Raw genomic sequence first — 12,417 nt, forward strand, 5'->3', positions numbered from 1 at the left:
ACCGATGAATATCGGGCTCTTAAGCAGGCGATTGAGGATCCCATTTAAAAGGGCCACTTCAAAGAGTATGTTGATGGTCTAACTCCCACTCGGGAGAAGGATCATGGGTACTAGGGGAAGAAGAGTCGTGGTTGCAAAGGCCTCCATCTTGTCGGAATGATATTTGGAGGGTCACACCTTGCGAGGAATTCTTAAAGTGCTCAAGAGAAGTACGCTCGAGAAGCTCATCATGACCCCGTGAGTGCAATCAACACAACGTCGTGGCCTACAAAGGTATGCAAAAATGAGGAGATTACCTTTTTAGAAAAAGACACAGTACGATTGCATCACCCCCATGAGGATGCACTTGTTATCATGCTTGAAATAGGTTGATGCGAAGTCCACAGGATGTTGGTGGATAATGGTAATACCATGAATATCCTATTTCAGCGAGCATTTGAGAAAATTGTAATAACTCTTTGTTTGTAATATACTTGGGATATATAATACTTTAAAACACATATACATATATAAGAAAAGATAATGGGCCCAAAAGTTTCTTTACTATATGTAACAAATTCTTTATAACGATAAAGTTCTCATGTACAAAAGTTTCAAAATATAGACAGTGGTGCCATTTCCCTCCACCTCTCGACGTCCATCCGACCACTTCTCACCTATTTCCTGCAAAAACAAAGAAATCAATGGAGTGAGCACTAATTGCTCAGTAAGTAAAATCTGCTATACTAGCATTCTCTCTCCGTTGCTCACATTCTAATTTCTTTCCTTACATTACTCTTCTCTGTTTTTTCTCTGTTCTTTCTTGCTTTCTAATTTCTCATTGTTTCTTCTCTCTTTCTAATTTCTCTCTACTTACGGTAATAGACGTAATGCCATGCATAAGTGTGATGCAAAAGCACAAATGTAAGAAGTGCACATTTTCTTTTCTGTTTTCTATTCTTATTCAGTATTTCTTTCTTTTCTCTATTTCTCTTCTTTCTTTTCTTTCTATTCTTTCCTTTTCTTTCTATTCTTTCCTTTTCTTTCTTTTCTTTTCTTATGCTTCCTTATTCTTATTCTTATTCTTTTCTTGCTCATTCTTTCTTTCTTATTCTTTCTTATTCTTTGTCGATCAGACTCGGTTGAGGCATGGATTCGAAACCCTTGGCCATGTGAGTGTATTCTTCTTTCTTGGGTACAACCCTCATTCACATGCACTCTCATGGGCTATACTAATTCTTCTTCTTATTCTCAGGCCACTTACTGAAGGCGGCGTGCATGCGGGGAAATTCTTCTCGTCACTCACGGGTTCCGCATTGCAACAACCTATTCTTTTATTTTTTTTAGAGCATTCTTTATTAACTTTTCTTTCTTTCTCTTTATTCTTTAAGTTCTCATGCATATGTATATGCATGTATGTAGATGGCTCATGCTCATTTCTTATTCTTTTGTAAATGCAATTGGTAGATGCATGGATGCCATGTAGCATAAAAATAAGTTTCTCTCTACCATCTACAAACTCATATCAATGCATAAATAAATAAAACTAACGCATACACTTTTCTTGGACATTTCATCAAACATCTTATATGCATAATCAAGCTCTAATTCAGCTTCAATTCTATTTCTTTCTTAAGCCACCAATATTGGGAGTAAAACTCCCTTAAACAATCTCTAAACCTGTCTAAGAAATACACTCCCAAAAATTCCCCTCCATACTTGCAAACTTCAACCAACTTCAATAAATCATCATACAACCAAATCCATTTCTCATGGCTCAAATCTATTCATCAATAAACATCAATCTCATCACAATTCATTAAATAACATAAATCTCATCACAATCATAAACATATACAAACATACATTCAAAAATCTCTACTCAATTGATTTCTTGAATCATAACTTAGGTTAGATTTACTTACCTTGTGCTTGAGTGATTCCACTAGAATCTCTCTTTCTTTGGTTGACTTGTTCTTTCTCTAAAACCCTAAGCATAAGCACTATAAGAATTCAACACTTCTAAAAATTAATCTCACATCTATAACAAGAATCCTTACCTTTGGATGCTTAGGATCAAATCTCTACCAAAATCCAACCAAAAGCCCTCTAAAATCCCTTGAAAATTTGATGAAGAGATGAGAGAAAATGAGAGTGGCAGTGGCATGGGAGATGTAGAGAGTGATAGGGTTTTGAGTGCTTGAACCCTTATTATCTCATATAATGTGCATTCGTTCCCATTTTGCCCTTACACTTTATAGGAAATTCCATCTTTGCCCTTTAATTCTTTACAAATACACCCCCATCACCTAGGCATTCTCCATAAAATTTTCTTACTTTTCACTCCCCACTTTCACTACTAATTAGGGGTACAATGGTCACTTTGCCCTTAAGGAAATTTCTCTAGAATTTTCTCAAAGATTTCACCCTGCTTCTTCGCCTCAGTGAAAAATTCCAGAACCTGCATCACCGCGGCGAAGCCCGCAAAACCTCAAACTCGAATTTGGGCAAAGTGTTCTTAGCCGTGGCAACCAACTTTCTTGGCTACGGAGAAAACTACACTTCCCAAATTCTTCAACTTTTCACCTTCCACCTTAAAACAAGCAACCCTAAGGGCAACCTTGCAAAAACTAAGGGCATACAAACATAACTAAAGGGCAAACAAGCAAGAACAAGCTACGTACCTCAAAGTGGGCGTTACAATTCTCCCCCCTTAAAAAAATTTCATCCCCGAAATTCAAACGAACAACTTCGGGTAACGGTTCTGCATATCTTGTTCTACCTCCCATGTAGCTTGTTTGACTTTATGATTCCTCCATAGGACTTTCACTAAAGGAATACTCTTGTTGCGGAGCTCTTGAACTTTCCTATCCAATATTTGCACTGGACGCTCCTCATAAACAAGATTCTCCTCTAAGTCCACTTCCTCTACTTTCAGTATATGGGAGGGGTCGTTGACATACTTCTGAAGCATCGAGACACGAAACACATTATGTACTCTGTCCATACTAAGTTGCAGCGCCAACTTATAAGCTACCTTTCCCACTCGTTGTAACACTTCAAATGGACCAATGTATCTTGGTGCTAACTTGCTTTTATCGCCAAAACGCATTACCCGCTTATAAAGGGATACTCTTAGAAACACTTTATCACCCACTTGGAATTCAACATCTCTTCTTTTCAAGTCTGCATAACTTTTCTGCCTGTCTTGGGCTTGCTTCATTCTACTTCTGATTAACTTGATGTCTTCTGTCATTTTCTGAGTGATTTCAGGCCCAAATGCTGTATGTAGAACATCTTTCTCTTCTATCTCATCCCAATGCAATGGAGATCTGCACCGCCTACCATACAAGGCTTCGTAAAGAGCCATCTTAATTGTAGACTGATAGCTATTATTGTAGGCAAACTCCACCAAAGGTAACATCTCATGCTAAGTCATTCTATAATCCATACAGCCAGCTCTCAATATATCCTCCAGTATCTGATTTGTTCTTTCAGTTTGGCCATCTGTCTAAGGATGATAGGCTATATTGAAAGACAATCGGGTGCCCAAATTTCTCTGTAAACTGGTCCAAAATGCTAAAACAAATCTGGAATATCTATCTGACACTATTGTCTTGGGCATTCCATGCAATCTAACTATCTCTTTAATGTAAATCTGAGCCAACTTATCTGAGGCAGTGCTCTCTTTCACTGGAAAAAAATGGGCCGATTTAGTTAATCGGTCTACTATCACCCATATGGCATTATACCCTTTTTGAACTCTAGGAAGGCCTATGATAAAATCAGTAGATATACTCTCCCTTTTCCATTCAGGAATGCTAAGTGGCTGAAGCAATCCTGACGGCCTTTGGTGCTCCACCTTCGCCTGTTGGCAAACCAAACACTTAGCCACAAAATCTCCAATTTCTTTCTTCATACCTGGCCACTAATAACTCTTCTTTAAATCTTGATACATCTTGGTTGCTCCAAGATGAGTAGTGTACGGTGTGTCATGAGCTTCCGTTCTTCTTTAGCTCAGCATCTTGGGGAATGCATAAGCGATTTCTGAAACGGAAGACACCATCTAATAGGTGGAACTCTGGTATCTTGCCTCAAGCACTTGCTAACTTATTTTCTGACACCACTCATCAGTAACTTGCTTTTCTTTAACCTCTTCCAATAATGTGGACTGAATTTCTAATCTGGCAATCCTTCCTGGAATCACCTCGATTTGTTCTCTGCTTAATTCTTCCAACAACTCTTTCTGCTTGGTGAGTCGGGACAAATAGGCTTTTCTATTTAAAGCCTAATAAAGTGGAACCAGTCTTAAAGATAGAGTTGCCAGATGGGAAAAATGTAGTAACTAGTGAGGTTCTTTCTAGGGAAACAATAGTTATTGATGGACGAGAGTTAAAAGTTGACTTGATTATTTTTGATATGCCCGATTTTGATGTTATCCTAAGCATGGATTTCCTAGGTAGCTATGGAGCAGAAATAAACTGTCGCAACAAACGGGTTAGATTTAATTTAGATAATGGGGATAAGTTTAATTTTGGAGAGGGTCGCGTACTTAGCAATACCAAAGATGTGTTTGTAGTCACAGTTTGATCGATTAAAAAGCAAGTAGAAGGACAAATCTTATTGAATGATGATGAATATTTGAAGAGGTCCTTGGTCCGAGAAGAAGGGCTATTTGCGTGCTTATGGTCCAGGAAAAAGTATTACCGAATATTTTGGAAGTAGACCAACTAAAACACAACTTATGAAACAAGTACAAACAACTAGGAAGGAAGCAAATGAAAGGGTAGAGGCAAAGAGGGAAGCAAATGAGAAATTAGAAGAGTGAAAAAGCAAATGGAGGAGATAATAGGCGATGGAAGAGAAGTTCATGACGACGCTTACAACTCAATCACAATCTTCAATAATAACCAATCCCTTTGGATGAATTGTAAGTTATTTTGAAAATTGCATATATACTATGAAAACCATTTTGCTTTTACATTAATCATAAAGTGATAGCAATGAGTACATTAATCTATATGTTAATCTAGTTTTTTTTCAAATTTGATATTGCAGTGTTGGTGGAAATTCTAAATAGTCAGGAAAGATTGCTAGACATTGAAGTATATTTTTGTAAAAAAAAAAAAAAAAAAAAAAAAAAAAAAAAAAAAAATTTGTTGATAACATTTAAATTACTAGGATGAAGGATTTTATGAGTAGACAATTATTTGGTTGGAAATGACTTTGTTAATGTATAACTTTTTATGTTAAAAATTTTCATATGACGTCATATATCTATTTAATATAAAGATTGCTATAATTTGTAATTATTATTAAATTTGTTAATTATAGCAATATTTGTACAATATTTTAATAAATTAATTTTTTTATATAAATTATTGTTTCCATAGCAAATAATTATAATATTTAGCTACAAATTAAAAGTATTTATAGCAAGTTATTTCAATATTTAGCTATGACAACTATGTCCATAGCAACTGAATTTCACATATAGATATGACTTCAATATGTCCATAGCAATAATTATAATATTTAGCTACAAATCAAAAGTATTCAGCAAGTAATTTCATATTTAGCTATTAACACACTATGTCCATAGCAATATCTTTTCATATACAGATATGACTTTCATATGTTTGTAGCAAAAAAATTAAAATTTAGCTATGAATTCACTATATATGTGGCAATAATATTTTTATTTAGTTATGATTTTAGCTGTCATGTAGCCAAAAGTTAATATATTTGCTATGGATATTATTTTTGTAGCAGAAATTTTCAAGTTTAGTTACAAATTTATATTTTTGTAGCTAAAATGCAAACATAGCTACACAAACTATTCTCCGTGGCTATAAGGCAAAGTTTTTGCTACAAGCTTATTATGGTTATGGAAAAAACATTTAAGTTTTTAGTTACATATTAATCTCATTTATAGCAAAAAATATAAATTGTTAGCTACATAGCAAAAAGTTACATGGCTAAATCTTAGCTACGCCACTTCTAGCTACGATAAGCTACAAACATTGCATTTGTAGCTAAACCATTTAGCTACGTAAATCCATACATTTAGCTACATTGAACTCCTGGCTAAAATGCATATGTTGCAGTGGATACACTACTTCAGATCAGTTGGGTCAATTTATGTAAAAGAAATTGTGAGGTTGCATGGTATGCCCAAGACAATAGTGTCAGATAGAGATTCAAGATTTGTCAGCCTTCTGGCATGGGTTACAAACACTAGGTACAAGGCTAGCTTTATATGGCTTATCATCCCCAAACAGATGGCCAAACTGAGAGAACCAATCAGGTGATTGAAGATATGTTAGGCCAGTTGTATGGATCATAAGAGGACTTGGGTGATGTAATTCCATTAATGGAATTTGCTATAATAACGTTATCAGCTACTATCCATGGCACCATATGAAGCTTACATGGAGAAAATGTAGATCACCTTTGATTTGGGATGAAGTAGGAGAGAAGGAGTCTTTGGTTCAAGCCTTAGGACCAGAGATACTCAAAAGATGATTGAAGATATCATTTAATCAAGAGAGAATGAAACAAGCCCAGGATCGCCAAAAGAGCTATGCAACTTGAAGAAAAGGAAGTGGAATTTAAAGTAGGGGACAAATTGTTTGTTAACGTTGCCCATACAAACATGTTAGAGATTTGGTAGAAAAGGAAAGCTTGCTCCACTATATATTGGTCCTTTTGAAGTACTAAAAGGATTGGAAAAGTAGCTTACAGACTTGCATTACCACCGAGCATGGAACAGTGCATAATGTTTTCCATGTGTCATTGTTACAAAGTACATAATGATCCTTCTCATGTGTTACGAGTTGAGGAAGTACAATTGAAGGAGAATTTGATTTATGAGAAGCTCCAGTCCAAATATTGGATATAAAGATAAAGAGCTCCGGAATAAAAGTATTCCACTCGTCAAAGTTCTTTGGAGAAATCACAGATTGAGGAAGCTACTTGGAAGTGGAGCAAGACATGAAAGACTGCTACCCAGAGTATTTTGCTTAATTTCGAGGATGAAATTCCTATAAGAGGGGAGAAATGTAAAGCCCACTGACACATCCAGGGTAAAATATGTCTTTTCCTTTTATGTGTTAAGTTAAGTACCATGCACATGCCTTAGGGTAAATGGTAAAAGAATAATTATATTTTTGTTGGCTTGACAAGATAAAGATGATGAAGGATTAAGGAGTAATTAAAGACAATTGTTGAGGCCAAAAAGGGAAATAATGTTATAGGACATAAATGCAAAGACAAATGTCAAATGAATAATTCTTTTGCAAAACAAAAAAAAAAAAAAAGAAGATATTAGGTGTAAAAGTCGGCCAACATTGTCTTCTCTACCATTCCTCAAGTTTTCTCTACAATCTTCCATAATTTTCTAACTACTCAATTAAGATTTCAAGTCTCTTAGTTGCAATCTCTCAAGTGCTCATATTTCTTCCTTTATTAAGGATATTAGAGGTAAAGTTCAACTCCTTATCTATATAAATATTGTGTATTTCAAGTTATTGAAGTTTCCTAATTTTTTTGTAGGAAAAGGGTCAATTGGAGATAAGGAGGAGGAAATTTGCAAAGAGTGTGGTTTCTTGCATAAGGTAAGGGAAACCTCCCTTTAATAGGAAATAGAATTAGGTTCTAGGGTTAGTATTAGGGAACCTTAATTTTGTTACACATATAGCAATTGGCTTGTTTGATGCTATAGTTGATGGATTTATATGTGAATTGTAAAAACATGAATTTGATGAAACCAATGGAATTAGTTGTGACTGATTTTTAACATATTACAAGGGAGGTTATTATTAATCATTTAACATGTTTTCACAGGGGAGAATGGTTAGGAAAGTTAGGAGTAAGTGGAAGTAAATAGTAAGGAAAAGCCCTAAATAGGCATGTTACCATTGTTGCCCTGTCACAGCCGTGACTTTCTGAGTGTTTTTGGGCATATTACTGATTGAACTGGTTTGGCCTAACACAAAGTTGTAGCCCTGTCCCTAAGATTTTAAAAGACCAGGATCATGTCAATCCGATGTGCTAACTCAAGTTATGCCTTTTGAATCTGACCTTGCAAATGACTACCTCAAAGTGCTTCTAATTTCTATTTACTTTGCCTAATATCTATGATTGATTCCAAGTATGGAAATGATGCTTAAGGGTTTTGAACTATGTTTGAATGAGTGATCTTTATGATTATTTATGATTGTATGAGCATATATGTTGATGTAATGAATGACCATGGAGGTTATGTGTAATATGTTATGTGTTACCTAATTATGAGCTTTGTAGTATAAACAAGCCTAAGTATGATATGTTTTATAATATTTATGATCCAAAAAATGGTCATGATGAAATGATATGTTCATATATGGAAAGTGTATGTTTTTAAGAATGAAGCATGTCAAGCATATTAATGATGAAAAAGGGGGACTTGATCCCAATTTAAGCAAATGCTTCCAAGGTACATAGACATGCATTTTTGTGAAGGAAAATGATTTGTAAATTCATGGAAATGTTGGCATGTTATGGGGAACCTGAGCTCATCATGCACATGTCTAGACCAAAAGAAATGAACATGTCCATAGGTCCATGACCATGGGACTGTGTTATAAGGTAAGTTAGCTCATTGGCCAAAGGTTCCATAATCCATGCCTTAGCTTAGTCCGATCGGTAACAAATAAAGTTTTTTAAAGAAAATGTGTTATACATGCATGACATTGATGTGCATTATTCATGAACATTAAAGGAAAGCATTGCATGAATGATATTAGCCTTAGATATGGATTGAATATGCTTGTTTATTACTTTATGTATTAATGTTTGGTTCATGTACAAGTAAATAAGATGCTTCCTAATTTTAAGAATGTTACATAGGGTTAATGATCGATACCCTTACTGATGATTAGCACTCATTCCCTAGTTTCCATGTTTTGTAGGTAATGGTTAAAGCGGTAACGGCGAGCGGTGGTCAAGGAGGCTTGGGGCATGCAGTTTTTGTTCTGAACTAAACTTATGATGTTATATAAGGATGTTGCTTTTGAATTTAATGTATATATTTTAATGTTTATAATCTAAGTTTTATGAAATGTAAATATGTTTTTGCTTATAAATGATGGAGATATTTTATTTGCTTCCACTATACAACAATTGATGTTGTTGTTTTCTTTAAACCATATTTTTCGTTATATATCATGTCTTGAAGGTTGATTAAGAAAGTATATAAATGAAAGGAAAAGTTTTTTGTTATTTATTTCATGTAGTACATGTTTGTAACCAGGATTTACGTTTTAAAATACACCCCTTCTAGGCTGAATTCTCTAATTTCTATCCTAATGGAATACTTAAAGGGTACCGGCTGAGGGTGTGTTACAGTGGAGCATACGACAACACTTTTCCCTATGGTAGATCGGGAGAATTTCAGTATGCAGTTTTTTGTTATGGTGATGCCCATATATGGTGGGAATTGATGTCGGATACTCACGATATACCTCAGACTTGGGGGGATTTCAGAAGATTGTTCGAGCAAAATATAGAATATTTTGATCGAGTTCATGAAAAGACTTAGGAGTTTATTAGTTCGCAACAAGGGACTAGTTCAGTGAAAGAGTATTCTATGAGATTTATTCCCTGGCCAGGTTTGTGCCAGGTGTAGTGAGTACATGAGAATTGAGGAGGGATAAGTTTGTGCATGGCCTGAAACCAGACATAGCCCGAGATGTGATGGCAGATGCCCAGCCCCCTAAGACATAGATGAAGCTTTGGAACAAGCCTTAGGGCAGAAATTTTTGAATAAGTTAACCCCAACCACTACATCAGCAGTAGCACCTAGTATTCCACCTTTACTCCACATAGGGATAGAGCTGATGCCCCTAAAAATAGTGAAGGGAGAAACAAGAAAAGATTTCAACCCATAAGTATAGGAGGGATTGGCCAAATAAAAGGCCAAGAACTGTTGAAGTTCCCAAATGCCAAAAGTGTGGAAAATCATTCTGGGGAGTGTCTTAAAGATTTGGGCTGAAATGTGTGTTATAGATGCCGCACAGCCATGGCATATAATGAGAGATTGCAAAGCCCCTCCTACACCACAGCACAAACACCTAGAGGTACCACTGCTCGGGTGTTTGCAGTAGCACAGAGTGAAGCAAAAGCTAGCCCATCCGCAGTTACTGGTCAGTTGTTATTTCACTCTTTCCCCTTTATGCATTATTGATTATGAGCCACACATTCATTTATTACCCATGGGATCTTAGAGAGATTAGGTTTGAAACCTATTTTAGTGAGTCAACCCATTAAGATAGATTACTAGATGGTGTTATTGTGGTAACTCAGGAGATGCTTCTAGTGCCTCGATCAATCTCGCCCAGCAATGAAGATGACCTTTATGGAATAATCTAAGTTATTCCAAACATTCAAATTACCTCTTCTCTCAAAAAGAAGACTGGCCAAAGAGCCGACATCTGATTCAAAAAATCCTGGCATAATATTGAAAAGCCAAAGATTCCCTACAAAAGACATTTAGTGCTCTTTAAAAAAAATTATTAAAAATTTCACTCAATAGTATTCATATAATGCTATAGCAGATAAGATTTCTATAAATTGGGAAGACTCGTGCAATGTGAACCAAGCTCTAGAAAGCCAATTCTCAAACTTTCTCCTCCCTCACTCTCTTTTCATGTAAACCTTTCAAAGCTCTCCAAAAAGAAAGCTTTTATTGTAAGTTCAATTTCCTAAATCTTTCAAGTTCTTTAATTATTCTCTTCATCATTATCATGTTGGGTTTTAATGTTATTTAAGTTTTTATTGTGTTTTTATTTCTCTAATTTTTTGTTCATCACTTAGTCTGGTTCCAGTGCGGCACTGCCACCATTACCTGGTTAAGAATTAATCTCACTTCTAATATGATTTCAGTGCGGCTTTACCGCCGTTGTCTTATTAAGTTCTAAGATTATTTAAGTTAATGCTTATTTAAATTTTAAGTTTTTTAGTTTTTATTTTATATATATAACGTTTTATTTATTTACAATTACATACGACAATATATTAATTAACCAATCTTACAAATTAAATACCAACAGGATTGGATACATGCAATAACCTTTCCAGCAAATTTATTGCTCTGGAAGATTTACCAAATACCCTTTTATCATTAAATGACGAAAATGCCCCTCACTCGTTATCTTCTTTAAATTGCCTTTTAAGTGTCTGACTCGTAGGCTCGTCATCTATTGGTAGTGAGTACATCATGATCAACACCCAATTAATTATCTCATTACATATAGACCAAGATTGGCCTCTACAAGGCATCAAGACCACCTGATAGATTCAGATTCTGCGTATTCGCTACCTGTCAGCATATGGTTACCGTGCAATCAAATCCTTTCATTATCTATTATCTCATTAAGGTTTAAAGCATAGAAAATAATGTCAGCTTCAAGTATAAACCACCTTGACATAATCAGATTCGATTCTCGGACTAATCGAACACCCGAGCACCAACTTGATTCCACTGTGGCCAGTTCAAGGTTGTTGTCTCTTACCGAATCTCTCACCAAGATAATTTCTCTTGCCCTAGGATGATGAATCCTTTGTTGATCCACCATAGCCATTGGTACTTCTCAATGCAGCTAATCACCACCATGTTAATAACCTCGAATAGGACTACGTTAGGCTGTGTCAAACTACACTAATATTTACACATGCGCTTTGGTGACTCCAAGTCTAAGGACCACATGCACCACCATCCGTTAAGGATGTATTCCATGGACTTGTGTTAGAGAAAATGCCCTAGAGCCAATTAATTATTATAGAATTGACTCTTTGTAATAATGTTCATGATCAATAAAAGGCATTTTATTCTATATCGCATAAATCATCAGTGTATGTGATATAGTCCTTAGAGTGGTAGAACCGTGACAGGGTATCAAGTCTTTCAAATCTTGATAGTGAGGACCCTATGCGCACATAAGGTGGCCATTCTAGAAGCGTTCGTAACCCTAGTATTATCTAAAGTAAGGGCACAGATAATACGGTAAGGCTATCATATGGTTGACAACCCTACTCGAAAGGCAGTATAATCTCACTTATCAAGTTATTTGGTGACACCCTGGTGCAACACATGGTGGCTTTCTGTAGGCAAGTTCACTAGACTGACCCACCAAGGATTCCATTGGATGATAACTCTAGTGTCTATGGAACAAATCCTCTGACGAATGATGGTGCATGTGATCTTGAGGCTGAGATCACCGGATCACCTTGTGCATCGATTGGTGTAGTTTTGACACTAGCCTAACGCAATTCTATTCAGAGTTGTCAATAAGGTAGTGATTGACTGAATTAATGATTGTATCAAACAGGTGGATAGAAAGAGTGATCATCACTCTCAGGTACGGGGGAGTTATCTCACAGCGGAATTCAGTAAATGGC

The sequence above is a fragment of the Pistacia vera genome, unplaced genomic scaffold (genome assembly GCF_008641045.1).
Source record: "Pistacia vera cultivar Batoury unplaced genomic scaffold, PisVer_v2 Contig240, whole genome shotgun sequence".
NCBI lineage: Eukaryota > Viridiplantae > Streptophyta > Magnoliopsida > Sapindales > Anacardiaceae > Pistacia > Pistacia vera.